Genomic DNA, 18708 nt, shown 5'->3' on the forward strand with positions numbered 1-18708 from the left:
TACCGCCATCTGTTGAGCGAGAAGCGCAAAAAACATTCTTTTTGCAGGGTTCAGGTTAATGAGTACCATTTTGCTGCTTACTCAAATCACACTAAAACAGGGCAACACGAAATTGCTTCGAGTAAACCCAATTCAACTTTTTTTTGTAAATGTCTTTGTAATGCTGACAAAGTTATTCTAATGTATCAGATTTATATGGCATGTAGAATGAATAGTATGTAATTTTCCATTAAATATTTTTGAATGCACATTGGAATAATTACATGTGTGGTTGCATCCTTCTAAGAAATGTTGAAGGGAATTTGGTCACAAGGATAAAATCCAGTGTCTGGCATCCGAAAACCTTCACTAAGGCATTTGACAACTTGATTTACACAAAAGTAATCACATTCATATTTTTTTAAGTAGAACTATTTTTACAAACCCATTCGTGTTGTCGAACAATGAAACATTTCGTTCATAATTTCCATCTAACCACCTTTGCTGTTATGTAGTATATTCCAATTTACATGTGCACAAACTGTAACAAGTAAAAGCCTAAACTGAGGCCCAAACAACATTATTGCAGCCTAGTGTCCTTTCGGCCTTATTATTTTTCAATTTATGGAATGTTTGTCCTAATGAGCAACCATTTTTTTTTTCATTTTTCATAACACTGGTATACAATTCAACTTCATGCAAAAATATGGAACTCTACAACATAACGTACTGCTGAAACAGTCATTCCGAGATGTGTCCAATAGAATGGCTGACTTTTTTCATCTGAAATTTGCCTTCTTTAATTAACAGGCTGTTCTTTTGGGATATTTTGGAATTGAGATTTTCTTTTTATTGGATTTTATTCAAATTTGAATGATAAAATGTCTGACATTAGTTACCATTATTAAAGAAATACAACCTTCTTTAAGTAAGGTTGCCGCATTTTTGTTCTTAACTCAATATTCATTTGAGGTACACTGAAGAAGGCATCATTATATGAAAACCTTGTCCATTTGAAAGTTATCTCGCAGAAGCGTTCTGATCTTCCGCTGGAGTTCGGTCAAATCACCTAGAGCTCTAAAAACTAACAAATCACCAGAATTCCCATGGAACTACTGATTCTCATATTTTTCTGGGGAATGTCCCATTCTGGGGAATAATTTTCTGGGAAATGTCCCATTCTGGGGAATGGATTTCTGGGGATTGGGTCATTCTGTGGAATTTCATTCTGGGGAATGTCGTTCTGGGGAATGGGTTTCTGGGGAATGACATACAATCGTAAAAATAACCAGTCCCAAAATTAGTCAATCTGTTACTCCATTAACTCTGTGATTTTTTCTGTCTTCAGTCTTTTTCAGTCTCGCATGCCGTTTATGCAATATTGTCGACTAAAATATTTTTCCCGGTGCGTTTTACAATTTCCCGTATATTTCCCGCATTTTTCCCGGTGATTTCGAATTCCCGGGTTTTTCCCGGTTTTCCCGGATTTCACGGATGGATGGACACCCTGACCAGTGGTTAATGAGGTGAATAAGGTTAAGCGGCACAGCACGCTTCGGTTGCATAACTTACTTACCTTACCGGTCAGGCTAAGGCCGGGGTGGCCTCTGCTGTACATAGTAGCCGCCTCCATTCCACTCGGTCCATGGCTGTTTGTCTCCAGTTCCGCACTCTGCGTAGGGTCCGCAGATCGTCCTCCACTTGGTCGACCCACCTAGCTCGCTGCGCTCCACGTCTTCTTGTACCGGTCGGATGACTCTCGAGAACCATTTTAGTCGGGTTGCTATCCGACATCCTGATGACGTGACCCGCCCACCGTAGCCTCCCGATTTTCGCGGTATGGACGATGGTTGGTTCTCCCAGCAGCTGATGCAGCTCGTGGTTCATTCGCCTTCTCCAAGTCCCGTCTTCCATCTGCACTCCGCCGTAGATGGTACGCAACACCTTCCGTTCGAAAACTCCAAGGGCGCGTTGGTCCTCTGCACGTAGGGTCCATGTTTCGTGCCCATAGAGGACGACCGGTCTAATCAACGTTTTGTAGATGGTTAACTTCGTGTTACGGCGAACTTTATTCGATCGTAGAGTTCTGCGGAGTCCAAAGTAGGCATGATTTCCTGCCACAATGCGCCTCTGAATTTCTCTGCTGGTGTCGTTGTCGTCGGTCACCAGTGAGCCCAAGTACACGAATTCTTCAACCGCCTCGATTTCATCACCGTCGATATGAATTCGGTGTGGCGGGCGCGGTGATTCCTCCCTGGAGCCCTTTGCCATCATGTACTTTGTCTTCGACACATTAATGACTAATCCGATTCGCCTGGCTTCACTCTTCAGTCGGATGTACGTTTCCGCCATCGTCTCAAATTTACGAGCAATAATATCAATATCATCGGCGAAACCAAGCAGCTGAACGGACTTCGTGAAAATCGTCCCACTCGTGTTTATCCCCGCTCTTCTTATTACACCCTCCAAAGCAATGTTGAACAGCAAGCACGAAAGACCATCACCTTGCCGTAACCCTCTGCGAGATTCGAAGGGACTCGAGAGATTCCCTGATACTCGAACTACGCACATCACTCGATCCATCGTCGCCTTGATCAACCGTATCAGTTTATCCGGGAATCCGTACTCGTGCATAATCTGCCATAGCTGTTCTCGATCGATTGTATCATACGCCGATTTGAAATCGATGAACAAGTGATGTGTGGGCACGTTGTATTCGCGGCATTTCTGCAACACCTGGCGGATGGCGAACATCTGGTCCGTTGTAGCGCGTTCACCCATGAATCCAGCCTGATATTGCCCCACGAACTCTCTTGCAATCGGTGATAGACGGCGGCATAAAATTTGGGAGAGTATCTTGTAGGCAGCGCTCAGTAGTGTGATCGCACGGTAGTTCCCGCAATCCAACTTGTCGCCCTTTTTGTAGATGGGACACACGATACCTTCCATCCATTCCTCCGGTAATACTTCCTCCTCCCAAATCTTGGTAATGACCCAGTGTAGTGCTCTCACCAGTGCTTCTCCACCGTATTTTAGAAGCTCGCTTGGTAGTTGATCTGCTCCAGCGGCTTTGTTGTTTTTCAACCGGCCAACCTCCTCCTCAATCTCTTGAAGGTCAGGGGCCGGAAGTCTTTCGTCCTGTGCACATACTCCTAGATCTGTTACCACGCCACCTTCGGTACTTGCAACGTCGCCATTGAGGTGCTCATCGTAATGCTGCCGCCACCTCTCGACCACCTCACGCTCGCTCGTGAGAATATTCCCGTGATTATCTCGGCACATGGCGGCTTGTGGCACAAAGCCTCTGCGCGAGCGGTTCAGCTTCTCGTAGAACTTTCGTGTGTCCTTAGCGCGGTACAGCTCTTCCATCGCTTCGCGATCTCGTTCTTCCTGCTGGCGCTTCTTCATCCGGAAGACTGAGTTCTGCCTGTTCCGCGCCTGTTTGTAACGTGCCTCATTCGCTCTCGTACGGTGTTGCAGCATTCTCGCCCATGCTGCATTCTTCTCGTTTTTCAACTGTTCACATTCGCCGTCGTACCAGTCGTTTCTGTGATTCGGAGTCGCGAAGCCTAGTGTTGTAGCCGAGGTACTACCTATGGCGGATCGGATGTCCCTCCAGCCATCTTCAAGTGTAGCTGCGCCAAGCTGCTCTTCCGTTGGTAGGGCCACTGCTAACTGCTGCGCGTAGTCTTGAGCCACTTCTACGTTACGCAGCTGCTCGATGTTGAGCCGCGGCGTTCGACTTCGACGCGTAGTGATAACTGTCGAAAGTTTTGAGCGCATGCATACAGCGACTAAGTAGTGATCCGAATCTATATTCGCACTGCGGTATGTGCGGACGTTGGTTATATCCGAGAAGAATTTACCGTCGATTAGAACGTGGTTGATTTGATTTTCTGTTTGTTGGTCGGGTGATCTCCAGGTGGCTTTGTAGATATCTTTGCGGGGGAAGAAGGTGCTTCGGACTACCATACCACGGGAGGCTGCAAAGTTTACGCATCGCTGGCCGTTATCATTCGATACGGCGTGCAGGCTGTTTCGCCCGATTACCGGTCTGTACATTTCCTCCCTTCCTACCTGCGCGTTCATGTCGCCGACAACGATTTTCACGTCACGCGGCGAGCAACCATCGTATGTTTGCTCTAACTGCGCGTAGAACGCTTCTTTCTCGTCATCGGGTCTCCCTTCGTGTCATCGTGTTGCATAACTTGTAGGCGTTATATACACTGTGCTGTGAGTGGAAATTGGAAGGGAGGGAAACGACTTTATTCCAATTCGTTTCTGGTTCTAGCGATGGCTATAAACATATGAATATACATGAGTTGTATATGTAGAGAAGAGAGAGAGAAAGAGAGATAAAGTGGATAGAAAGATACAAAGTAGGATGAAAAGGGACGGGCCAGGGATTGAACCCATGACCTTCTGCATACGAATCAGAAGCGGTAGCCTTTAGACCACCAAGCCCGTCTTCGAAATGTCAGATTATCACAAACTGATTGATGATTGGATTCCAAAAGTTTTCTCACAACCACTTACAACGAGTCATTAGGAGGATACGGATACCGCATTTAACCAATCTAGCGAAATTTTTTTTTTCAAAAATAACAATCTTATGAAAACTAACAAAATGTCGAGTGATTGCATCTAGATAAATAAAAAAAAAATACTTCATCATATGTGCTGATTCTCGTCACATCAAAGGAAAATAGTCAAGCATTACATATATTCCAATTTAATTTTGTAAATGCCGCATAAGATGAAAGCAAAATGATGTAGACTGGCAATCGAATAATTGCACTAAATTTCACGTTTCAATTTCACTCCACTCACGACTTGACATTTTTTTTTCATTTTGTGTATGATAAAGGAAACCACACCAAAGCAGCATCTAGCCGAAATGTTCTAAATTTCGTAGAGACCCCAGTGCAACTCCTGGGTGCCAACGATAGAACCTGATGACATTCTCATTTTTTCATTCGTGTTTCACCGCATTCATTGTCAGCTATAGTCCTCTCTTTTTTCATTCAACTCTCTGCTATGAATATTTTCGCTCACTTTGTAAAATGTCCAATTTCTGGTAACAGATGTACAATTCGCCTTAAAGAACAAATGGAACAGATAAGGTAATGGACTATTTTGGCCCAGGGCAGGTATTTGGCCCATTTTTATTACATTTATCCTTGCATTTATCAAATATCATATAATCTTTACAAAATATTGGCAATTTTTTTTTTGAGTTCCAAGATTTCAAGATTTTGTAGACATTATATGATAAATGTTATAAAATTCCTAAGGTGCACCAAAATACTTGCCGCCGGCCAAAATACGTCCACTACCCTAGTTTGTATACCAATTGATCACTAAACACAAGTGTTGTGGTGGTTGGAAGTATAATCGGGAGTTATGGTCCAGTTATCTTTCTCAGAGACAGAAAAATGAATGAATAAGTGAGAACATTCATTTACTAATATGAATTTTATTCTGATCCCTCAATGTAGAATTTTCAAAATTCACGTTGAATGTACTCATTGACAATGGCAATTTTAAACTCTAAATATAATCATTTGGACAAATCACTCAATATGAGGATGAGATTTGTTCTGCGTGCAGGGACTGGAGAGCCACTTTTTGCAAGACGAAAAGCTAGAGGCAAAGGCTATAGTGGTAGTGTAATGAATGAATTGCATTTCTGATTGTATTTACATATAAAAAAAATTACCGTAAGGAATTTTGCTGTTCTCGCTCACTACATGCATGGGATGGCCATGATGATGCCAATCTCAGCAAGAGTTACTCAGGTATTTGTTTTATTTCACAACAATGGAAATTGGTATATGGTATGGAGAAGGTTGGTGGCTGCCAGGTGGAGAGAGCACTTTGAGGTATTGTTAAACGGTGGGAGTGGAAGAGCGACGGACAGAATTCGAATCGACGACGGACAAGCTGTGGAACCTCCAACGCTAGACGAGGTCAAGACAGCCATTAGGGGACTGGAGAATAACAAGGCTGCTGGGAAGGACGAAATCCCGGCCGAGCTTCTCAAGCACGGTAGTGAGCAGCTGTATCAACTCTTACACCGTATTATATTGAAGATATGGGAGGAGGAAGAACTGTCGCTAGTTGGTTGGATGGCCTCATTTGCCCTCTTTTGAAGAAAGGGCATCGACAGGAGTGCGCGAATTACAGAGGAATAACACTCCTCAATTCAGCGCACAAAATTTTGTCCAGAGTTCTGTTCCACAGGCTGAGGCCGATTGAGGAGTCCTTCGTCGGCGAATATCAGGCAGGATTTCGTGAGGGCCGATCAACGACGGACCAGATGCTCACCCTGTGTAGGCTTGCGGCAGATTCTCGAGAAATTTCGGGAGTACAACTTGCAGACCCATCATCTGTTTATTGATTTCAAGGCGGCGTACGATTCAGTGAAGAGAAACGAGTTATGGCAGATTATGATTGAACATGGATTTCCGGCCAAGCTGATTAGACTGATTCGTGCGACGCTTGACGGATCGAAATCAAGTGTACGGGTTGCGGATGAAAACATCGCGCTGGAAGGAGCGATAAGGAGAGCTGGTGTGCAAAATAGCGGAACCTTTGTCACGAGGTCGCATATGCTCCTGGTCCTCGCGGATGATATCGACATCATCGGAATAGACGGTCGGGCGCAACAAGCGTTCATACCTTTTAAAAAGGATACTGCGAGGATTGGACTAGCGATTAACACCACAAATATCAAGTACATGATTGCTGGTGGTCAACGTCGGTCCGGTCGTGGTAGCCCAGTAATATTTTAAGTTTTGTTCGGCTCTATAAGAGATCTTCATGACCAATTTTATAAAACTTGCAATAAAACTGCAAAACCTCTTGATAACCTCTTTAAGAGCATGTTCCGGCTAAGTGGACCACTCTCGGAGAGGTTTTGCAAACTAATAAAAGTATTTTAAAACCTATTTGAAAATTTTTCCAATCTTGAACAGAGGTTATGATGATTGTTGTTGTTTTTTTTTTTTAACAAAAACTATGACAGCTCAAGATGCAGAGAAGCTTCTTCGATGGCACGTAAAGTTCAGGAGGATACATCATTCGTAAGTAGATTGCGATTATTTCAAAGTAATATTTTAGTAATTCTTGTGTTGGTAAGCTTATGCGCATTCAATTTTACCGTGAATATTGAGGTTGCAGAAACATAAAATTAATGCGCTTCAAAAATGGTGAATTTATCATCTTGGAATGAAATAAATCAATTTGTTAATTTAGTAAAACTTTCTCGAATCACAAGAAAACTCAGCTGAGAGAGTTTCTTTATGTGAGCATGTTATGGAAATGGCGGCAAACTATCAATTCATTGCTTATTTGAGCAAAATTAAAATTAACATACACGTCAGTTAATTCTTCAATATGGCGATGACCATAATTAGCGAAAATAAAACGAAAGCAAGTTTACTTCTATGATAACCGCAATAAACCTAGCAGTGTCATAGTTTCTGCTTTTCCACCAACAGATGTCTTTACTAATCGAACGAATCGCCGTCTGTTGAGAGTTTGAACAGTTTTATTGTGGTAATAATGAATGCCAGAAGGTTTACATATCGGAAAGTGTTTAGGAAGTGTTTACTCCTAAAATTTGGCTTTATGGATATCTTCAAGTATACTATAAAACGATGAGTTTCAATTATTGCTGTAATAAAACTCTAATAAAAATCAAACAAAACCAATCAGCAATGGAACTGTTACTTGGGTGGCAGAACGCAAATTTTGCTTTTTTTCTGAAGATGCCTCTAGGAATATTTGAAGGCCATTCATAAGCCAGTTAGACTTTTGGGGATGTGGGGAAGCTGAGTGGGTGGCATGTCTGGCCAAATGCTACGCTCTACACAAATTATTATTTTTCATGAACAATTAAGGTACCCCGGGGCAAGTGGGACCTAAAAAAATGCTAGTTTGGGTTTGTCAAGCCAAAAAAATTCTAAACATAAATAATTTTATAATTTCAATGGTTCTGAAAGACATTGTTGGTATATTTCTTCTCATTAACGGGCATTGGAACTGTTTCAAAAATTTTAAATTCTGTATATTATGCATATGATGAAAAGTGTAGAAGATCTTCATTTACACCGTATCACGGGACAAGTGGGACCTATTCGGAATTTTTGTACAAATGGCTTAATAAAGTTGCTGCATATATGTAATCTAGCATAAATGATAGATATATTATGCGAATAACTATGTTTAGCGATTTATGTTGAAAAAGTTTTGAGGTATCGTGCATAAATTACGTAACACACTGAGAAAAAAATGATTAAACTCTAGCAGCTCGTACAAAACAAATTGATTTCATTTATACAAAAACCGCCCTAAGGTTAAATGCCGAAAGATTTCCAAACTTGCTTTTCATATTACGTAGTTGATGAAACTCGCCAAAATATTTTTCAAGATTTACAGATGTTATGTTTACCCTAACATAATTTAACGATCATTAAATAAAGATTTTTAAATCGTGAACTTTTAATAAGTCGTTTTCCATTTTTTTCATACTCTATGACCGGTTCATTAATATTCAGAAAAACTCATGCAGCAAAAAACGAAAAAAATAATGGATTTTGAAAAAATATGAAAAATAGATGATTTTGGTTCTACCCAAGACTTAACCATTTTAAACAATAGCTTCATCATCAGAATGAAAGTAATTAAGTGTAATTCAACGATTGTTTACTTACACTTTTGTGTAAATTTCGACTTAGGCTGAATAAAGCGAGATCAAACTATGAAGTTGTGTTTGTTTACTCTCATAGGTCTCACTTGCCCCAGATGCTGAAATGCACTGGGGCAAGTGAGAGCAGTTAACTAAAGGTAATAAATGAAAATAAATTACAGCTTTTTCACCTAAAATAATTTGCAAGCACTCCAAAGATTATCCTGAAACCGATAAAGTTTTACTTTATTTGTTATTTTAAACGACGAATGTAGCAGAGTACGTTAATCTCACTTAGTAAATTGAAAATTACATATGATCAACAATAACATATATGATCTCTTTATAGTGAGAACAATAGCAATTTTTGAATTCAAAGTATCCGTTGGTGTGATACCAATGTTTTCTATGAAGAATGTTTGCCTTAAAACTAAAAAATAAAAAAAAATATAGCTGTAGGTCTCACTTGCCCCGAATCCTAACTTGCCCCGGGGTACCTTATAGTCTACGAGGGAGAGAGGGCTGAGATGAGCAAATTTTGATGTACGTGGTTTATGAACGGCCCCTAGCTGGGATAGTCACAGGAAATTATGCCGAGGCTTATGCGGTAAGTTTCCTGCTGGAATTGCTTCAGGAGTTTCTGCCGGGATTGTTCCTGGGACTTTTTCGGAAACCCTTCCAGAATTCGTAGTGATAACGTCGGCTTAATCCTATAATTTCCGCTAGGATTGTTCCTGGGATTTCTCGGAGAATTCTTCCATGCATCTTTAATAAGACTTCATTCAGATATGTTCCTTACAATGTTTGCAGGCATTCCTTCTGAGGCAACTTTACAAGTTTTTCTTGAGTTTTCTATAAAGAAGCTCCTGCTGGGATTTCTTCAGAAATTTTTGCTGGTATTCTCAAGGATATTCCTGCAGTATTTTTCCCAGGAATTTCTACACTAACTAACTCCACTAGGAATGTATTCAAAAATTTCTGCGGAGATTTCTCCAACGATTCCTACTAGAGTTACACCATTGATTCTTCCAGTAATTTATCTAGGGATTTTTCTCAAGGATTCCTTCAGAAATTCTACCGGGGATTTATCCAGAGATTTCCCCGGAGATATTTTAATGGATTTCTTGAACAAAACTGCTATGGATGTCTTCAGTTATTTCTTCAAATTTAAACCAAACATTTTATTTCGCGGTTGTCTCTAAAAGTTTCCATATGGGGATTCTTCTGTGGATTCCTCGGGGGTTCCTCGTGGGATTTTTCCAGGACTTTCTCGTGGTATTCCACAGGAATATATTAAAAAAAACAGGAATATCTCCTGCTAATAGTTAAAGAATTTATCGTCTGATTTCTTTTAGAATTCCTGCAGAAATTCTCATTGAATTTCTTGCTGAGAATTCTCTTCGGGGTATTCAGCATGACCATGCTGAGGGTGACGGGTTCGATTCCCGGTCGGTCCAGGATCTTTTCGTAAAGGAAATTTCCTTGACTTCCTTGGGCATAGAGTATCTTCGTGCCTGCCACACGATATACGCATGCAAAATGGTCATTGGCAGAGGAAGCTCTCAGTTAATAGCTGTGGAAGTGCTCATAGAACACTAAGCTGAGAAGCAGGCTTTGTCCCAGTGAGGACGTTACGCCAAGAAGAGAGAGAGAGATTATTAGTCTTCTCTGTTTTGTTATGCTTTTATCTTATTAAGTCTCAAACGATTTGCTATAACATTGGAATCTTTGGTGGTTAGATTCTTTCTACATTATCATCGGAATCTTTGATGGTTTCTTCACAGTAGATTTTTTTTTTTGATATTTGAAGAATTCCGTGCAGAACATTTGCATATCTCTGCAAGATTCTGCTCAACTTTGATCACAGCTTCAGGACTATGCCAGGAGATCAGTAAAAATGGCGTATGGATACAAGCAACTAATCAATAATATGTGAGTAATAGACGAGAAGTCAGCTTAGGATTTTACAAGGAAAATTTGATACATCGGAAAATCGTTAGTAATCCCACTAGGAATTCTGCAAATTTCTTGAAGAATATAGAAAATAGACTTCACATAAATCCATTTAGAAACTAATTAGTAGTTTCACAAAGCTATTAATACATAAAGCATCGAAGAACTAGCATTTTTGGTAAAAGAAGAATATTGCAAGAATCTCGGTATAATATTTAAGAATTTATTGATTTAGGGTTACATAAGTAAACAAAACTTAAAAATGCACTAAAAACTTCTGAATCAACTGGGGTCTCCAGTTCCCTAGTGGATAAGGCTTTGATTGCCCTAATATGACAGATCGGCGAAGTACTAGATTTGTAGTAATGAGCTGAATTTTAGTATGGTGAGAAGGTCAATTCTCCGTTTCTGCAATGAAATGGTGCAAAAAGCGTGGGTATTATGATTCCTGGCCTAATTTGATGCTGTTTGAGCAAAACTTTGGGTAACAGTGTTGTTATTTTCTCCATTTCTTGCAACATAAACAACATAGTTATCCAAAGTTTTGCTCAAACAGTATCAAATTAGGCAAGGCATCATAATACCCACGCTTTTTGCACCATTTCATTGCAGAAACGGAGAATTTAACTTCTCACCATACAAAAATTCAGCTCATTACTACAAATCTAGTACTTCACCGTTCGTGCCCTATTAGTGCTTGAAGAACACTAAGTCGAAGAGAGGCAGTCCAAGCTTTACTGGGAGCGTAGATCTAGAATGAAGCAAAAAAAGAACTAGGCAATCATGGGAAGATTTTTCCGAGATTATCACTAGAGATTCAACAAAATCATTACGCTGAATACTATAATAACACTCAGGATACATTGATTTGCACGTAAGTCAGAATCATAGATTTAATAGTGTAAAGAAACACTTCAGCTAGTTTTTTTAGTTCCATAGCAGAAGCATAAATTACACATATTGTAACTGTCGTGAAAACTTTCCTTGACCATCAACAAAATTCCCTGACATTCCCGGTTTTTTTTTTCTGGTAGTCGACCCATTAGATTCCATTAGAAATTGTGTTCACTGATGTGATAAGTGTGCTTTCCAGTTACTGGCATAACCGCTCCCACTGTTAGTTGTGTTTGTCATGAACACGCAGCAGGGAATGCTTTCTGTTCAGGACACTTTGGAAATCAAAGCAGAAAGGCAACGGAAACAGAGCCAGTTGCGCTGAACTGTTTCGCTTCCGCTGCCGTCTACTGTCTTCTATAGAACTCAATTACTACATATTGCGTGAAGATTCTGTTAGGGATGCCATGACAAGAAGAGGTAAAAGGTTTAGTTGTCCCGTAAAATGCTTAACCCTCGAGCGATCGCGCTGTTGTATTTTGAACAACACTTTGAAAAATCACGCTTTTGTACAGAGCATTAGTGTGGTGCTGGTGGTCTTTCCAACCGCGCGAGTTACGGAAGTTTAAAAACATTTTCTTAAAGCACTGAATACTCATTTTTTATTTTGCAGTTGGTGATGCAAAAAGAGCGCAAGTCAATCCAAAGCCGAAGATCAAGGAGGGGTAAACTCCTTAGGGTCGATTTCTTCACCCTGGCTTAAGCGTTAAGCCAGGTTTAATTGTATGGGTAAGCCTGGCTTACCGGTTAAGCCGAGGTGAAGAAATCGGCCCTTAAAGCATTTAAAGCACTGAATACTCACACTGAAAGTCCCTTTTTCGCTGTCCTCAACCCCCTTTTTATTTTTTGAACACCCTCCACCCTTTCCCCACCCATCTCCGGCACTCCTCACTCGCTGCAATTGTGTTCGACCAGATCAAAACCACTTTTTATGAGTAAAGAATTAATTTTGAAAAATGTCTCGATTTTTTCAGCCCAAAATGCAACTAAGAGCTGACAAAATCGGGTTCTTACTGTATTTGGTATAAGAAAGACGTCCGGTATTTAAAAATGGTGACCAGAATATACAAGATGGCGGCCTACAATTAAAGATGGCAGCTGTTTTAATGAGTATTAGACAGGGTATATTTGAGAAAATATCCGAAGTAAACATATGTCAAACAAAATATTCAGGATGACAACTCATAACTCAGTATGGCGACCCAAAATTCGAGAGAGCGGCTTTTTAAGGAGTTTTAGGTTCTAAAATCATGCAATATGAGTGTATTTGGTAATGGTAAAATGTCCGTAATTCAAAAGTGGCAATCAGAAATGGTGGATTTAAATTCAAGAGGGCTGATGTTTAATGGAGTTTCAGATCTGAAATCATGAAATGTGGATATATGTACAATAATGTTCCGATTTGTTCACTGTCTTTGCGCGACAGACCTTAATTTGAGAATAAAACTATGAGATTTGCAGCGCTAATAGTATTGAAAATTTTTAAAAGCGGGATGAAAAAATCGGAGCGAAGACATCCGAAGTCCAAAAGTTAAGATCAGAAAATCTAAAATGTTAGAACAAAACTCAAGATGGCTACTGTTTCATGAATTTTAGACTCTATGCAGTATGGGTACCGTCGATGGGGGTGACAATGGGTCTGGGGGGTGAGATTGGGTCAAAACAGAGAAACATAAAATTTGAAATAGCTCAATAACTATCGATAATTTCTATTGAAAACTTTATATTATTTCAAAGGGGAGATGTTTTTACACGTCATGATACAGAATAAGATGTTTTGCAATAATCGTTTTTTGTTAAATTTGTGGCTAAACTTATATGATGAAACTACTCGTAAATCACTCTGAAAAAATTTCTCCTTCGTAATGTTTAATACAAGTACCTAACCATAAATTTTCTTATAAGTGGTTAGCTGTAGGTATTACCTGGTTGATGTAATAAAAAAAGCGGGCTGTCATTGCTCTTTTTATTTTAAAACTTAATATTTTCGACCCTATGTCTAAATATTAAGAATGGGGGTGAGATTGGGTCAAGCAAGTTATCGAGTGCACATAACCTTAACTAAAAATTCAACTTGTTATCCAGTCCCCATTTGACGTTAGAGTGGTGCCATGTTTACCGTATTTTCACTAAATCACGATTTCTTTCAAAAATATGTCGAGAAGCGTCAAACGAGTGTTTTAATACGTTTAAAGCCTAAAATCATTTATAACAATACACACATGCGTGTGGACAGCTCCTCTAATCATCAGCTAATCTTTAGTGTACTGCAATATCGGAAGCTCACAAAATAGACTTAACACAAGACTTAACATAATATTTGAACGAACCTCTATCTTGAGATCGAGTGATTTGCTTTAGCAATATAGAGGCCAATGATCATGTACATAAGAGTTTATAACGGAGGGTTTGGTTAGACATTTCTTATGCAGTATACAAAAACTAGCATGTTTTTTTTACAATCAATCTTTCATTCTTTCTTCGCCCCTCCCTCATTGTAATTTCTTCTCCTCTCATGGAGATTGAAACTCTTAATGAGGATGATTATGATGGCTAAAAATGATGATACAGTATACAAACGTTGTTTTATCAAATTTCGACCATTTTTCCCGTTGTATTAGCCCTTTTAGGTGGATTAATCATCTTTTAAAATTACCTAAGCTTTTATTTGTCATGATAACATTGTGTTTTGAGTAGGTTTACTATATATGATCAATAAAATTAATTTATATTCTTAGATAGGTGATTTCGAATACTTTGACCCATTCTCACCCCCTCTAAGGGGTGAGATTGGGTCAATTTTCAATCATTTGTAGTTTACTAAGCAATTCATATAACGTGATACTTTCTTGCTAAACTATCATTACCACATAGGAGAGTATACATACCAAATAAAAAGTTACTCCGACTTCAATTGCATTTGTTATTTAACAAACAATCTTTGAGTATCGTTTTTTGACCCATTCTCACCCCCAACGACGGTATATTTGGTATGGGTCAGTGCATTTATTAACCCTTTATAAGGCCGAGAAAACTAGAAGAGTTGTCAACGCATACTATTATGGAAATGATAATACATGATTAAATGTATATAACCATTTTTGTTTGAAAGAAACTCTCAAAAATCTAGGTGGCAATATAGTTGCCTTGCCACTGCCCATTTACCCCAAAAACGAGCTTTTGAGGTGACAATATAGTTGCCACTGCCCGTTGAGGCCACCAGCGCTGGTGGCAATATTCTTGCCACTGGCCGTTTAGGGTACTTTTCTTCTCTGACTTCGACAAAAAGGCGTAAATAGTTATTTATGTAACGAGTAACAAAAAGTTGATTTTTTCAGCACGAACCGTACATTTACACGAGTTTTGCAACGAGTTCCATACAAAATTTTATGCAATTCAGTATCATAATTTCTATTTTATATAACTCATTTTGGTATCATAATGATCAACTTTTCCGAACTGGTTCATAATGCAACTGAAATGAGTTGCATAATGAAAAATAGTTGCATAATTTTCATAATGCAACTCATTTGAGTTGCATTATGAACATTATGCAACTTAAATGAGTTGCATTATGAAAAAATCATTGCATAAAATTTGGTATGGAACTCGTTGCAAAACTCGATTTTTCAGCACTCTTCGTATTTATCCAACTCGTCAAGCCTCGTTGGATAAATGTACGACTCGTGCTGAAAAAAATCAACTTTTTGCAACTCGTTACATAAATAACTATTATGCAATGAGTTTTTCATAATGCAACTCATTTGAATTGAATAATGTTCAAAATGAAACTCAAATAAGTTGCATAATGAACATTATACAACTATTTTTCATTATACAACCCATTTCAGTTGTATAATGAACCAGTTCGGAAAAAATGGCCATTATGATACTAAAATGAGTTAGATGAAATATAAATTATGATACTGAATTGCATAAAAAGATTTTAGAGTGGATTGGGACTTAACCCACAATATAAACTGTGTAGTTTAGCTTATGTCAACCCAGAATTTGATTATTACTTAAAATATTTACCATATCTATAATTTTCCCACACCACTTGATATTTTTATTTATTTTTTTGTTAATCATTAACGATCTTATTTACATAATATTTTATGATAAACTTTTTGTAGGACTGAGTAGTGTTTCTCTTTGAAAAAGAATTAACAAATTTGATTTAATCTGAGTGCGATACTCAATTTTTACGTTTCGAAGATTGACCCTTTTAAAATGTTACGCTATTCACGCGTATTTTTTTTTCTGCGAATCGGTTTCGTGCAAAATTGAATATTGTAAATGGTAAACAGTATTTCGTGTGGATTTTCATCTTCTCTTTTGATTTTTGTTTAAAAATAATGAAAAACCCTACTTACGTCTATTTGAAAATGCGCTCGAGTAATTATTGCGACGGTTCTCCCTCACTCGCCCACTACGGGGATACAGATGGGGACCGACTTGAGACGACGATTCTCAGCAGCAAATCTATATTATTTTCGTCGGCCACCGCAAGACGACATTATCTTTCTTGAGTCGCTACCGATTCTTCTTGTTTTGTTGGTTTTATTTACCACCACACCACCAGAAACGGCACTGAGCAGAAAGCTCCACCAACACGAAAATTAATCAGCAGAATGACACAAAAATCACACTTTACACGTCGCGGAATTGCGGATCCTTTCCTCTCTTCTATTTAGAGCCACGACGATGATCATTATACGAACGACAAGCAATCCTAAATGCGTTTCAACTTTTGTTCACTATTCGCTTCCGTTTGTTTCCTCCCGGGGTCAAAACCGTGCTTTCTTTTCCGCAGGATGTCTTACGACTGGCTGCCACCATAAGAGATCGATCAGATCCCACTCCCGAAACCCGACGATGGTTGAAGAAATTTCACATTCCCGGATGCTCTCTGCTGGTGCTGCTGCTGCTTCCCATGGGATGGGATCACGCCTCCATCACAACACACCAGGTTTTGTTCACCACTGATCCGAAATACGATTGCCGTGGCATTCGCCGAGTTAATTACCCACCGCACACAGGATCCTCTTCAAGATCACAATAATCCGCAAGAATGGTCCGAAATTTACTTTTTTTTGCGTTTTTGATTAAAAAATGCGGAACGCACTTTACGACCGACCGACGACGATGATGCCTGGATTGAACTGAATGCACCGAGGGAAAAAGAGCGTCGACTTTTGTTCCGTTTTCCTTTGCGTGCGATGTTTTTATGATTTGCGGCGATGTTTTCTTCGCAACTGTCAGCGGGAAGTTCTGAAGGGTGGAAGCTGTGAACGTGATACTAAGGGTCTGTTCCAATTGACCAATCCAAATTCCTGTGTGGTAGTGGTTTGTGTTCAGATTTTCCGTGTTAATCTATCTGTAAGAACTTTGTAAACATCTTTTGTTCTCACGTATATGGATAGGCTTGCATTAGGTTTCGTGAGACATTTTTTGGACAACTCAATAGAGGCTTGCATCAAAAACATAACCTCATCGAATTGGGTTCTTTAGGGTTATCCGGATTATTTCATAATCGGAATCTCCGCCCAAAAATCAGTGGAAATCCAAAATCTCATATTTTTTGAAGTCCGGGAACTATTTTTAAAATGCATTTAAAGTTTGTATGGGGAAAATTTTTTGTTCGGGTCGAACTGTCACTTTATCGATTGAACTGTCATTCTATTCACGAAAATTAAAACTGTTTTGTTAATTTAACCATCGAAACAAAGGTATTGGAATCCAATAAAATCACGTTATACTCAGAAAAATAAGCTCTTTCGATTAGGCTACAGAAAAAAAGCAATATTTTTTCACTAAACAACCCAATTCTCATACGATTTGTAAACATTGCCCTCAAAATTTTTTTGAGGGCAAGGACGGCTTTATGGACCGACGCCGAAGGAAAGAAAGAGAAGGAGACAGTGATGACGTCAGCGTGCAAGCGCTCATAGTCTATTTTACGAAACGACAACAGTGTTGATATTGATATTAACACTCACGGGCTTGGGCGCAACCTCCTGTCAAATTTTCATTCATGAAATGAGCGATCAGCTGATCCGAAACGTCTCGTAAAATGGCTCATTGGAGAATTAAAATTAATTTCACCTAAAATTTAACAATATGATATTGCCGAGGATATTGCAGACTACATCCCAAATTGGACTATCACACTTTTATTGGTACGCCTGAAAAGTGTGATAGAAGTGCACATTTGGCTCGGATCGTCTCGACGTCTTCGGTGCACTTATTCCTCCATTTACAAGGAATAAGTGCACCGAAGACCCCAACTCGATCCGACGTTGCCCTGCGCTGCAATCACACTTTGAAGGTGTGTGCACACTATTGTGTTACTCCAATTTGGGGTGCAGTCAGCAATAATTATTACCTTAGGAGAACTGTCAAGTTTAAGTATCGAACTGTCAAATTCAAGTCAAAATTAATTTCAAATCGCCAATTGGAACAGACCCTCAGAGTGAGAACCATTTTGCTTATGGTCCACGGTACGAATTTACCCTCACCGAAAATTTGACGTTTGATCGGTGCCGGCACCTCTTAAACGTCAAATTTTCTGTGGGAGAAAGCAGGCCATCCTGAATTCGTGCAGTGAACCATAGTCCATTTTACGAGCCGATTTTATGAATGAAATTTTGACAGGAGCATGCGACCTAACCCGTGAATATCAATATTATCATCAACATTGTTGTCACTTCGTAAAATGGCTCAGTTTGTTGAACTTTGAGTTCAAATTTTATTTACACTTGGTTTAGTTATATTCGAGGTTATAGCGCTGTTTGCAGTTCAGAAGGAATTTCTTAGCCTATCTTGATGCATGGGAAATTCCTTGCCTGAATCGCTCAAGAAACCGCCTTTTCTTCGATCGCAGTACGCAGTTGCGAAGAAATGACAATTCAAATGGCAGTCTGTTACGCAGAATGCGTGCAATTAATTTGAACAACATTTGTATCAGTTTGAGCACCACTGTACTTACCTCGACAACCCATTGTAATGATTGTACATTGTAATAGAATACGGACACAAAGCGAATTGTAGCTCCAGTGTGGAGATGCCTGTGTACCAGGACGGAGGCAACTGCCCTCCTAATTAGGTTACCGAATTTGTAGGTAAATTGTGTATGTCAATTGAATGTTTAAATAAACGTTATATCTGTTTAAATAAACGTTATGTCT

The 18708-nt window shown here is 39.3% G+C and overlaps 1 protein-coding gene across 1 annotated transcript in view; it reads right to left on the reverse strand.

Moving 5' to 3' along the window:
* LOC109401058 (RAC serine/threonine-protein kinase) overlaps positions 1-16701 on the reverse strand; it is a 97052-nt gene extending 80351 nt beyond the window's left edge. Inside the window, exon 1 of the mRNA XM_062860959.1 lies at positions 15895-16701. The gene's annotated coding sequence lies outside the window, so the exon portion shown is untranslated. The remainder of the gene's footprint in view (positions 1-15894) is intronic.
* Between the last annotated feature and the right edge of the window lie 2007 nt (positions 16702-18708).

This window comes from Aedes albopictus, chromosome 3, assembly GCF_035046485.1.
Source record: "Aedes albopictus strain Foshan chromosome 3, AalbF5, whole genome shotgun sequence".
NCBI classification, from domain to species: Eukaryota; Metazoa; Arthropoda; class Insecta; order Diptera; family Culicidae; genus Aedes; species Aedes albopictus.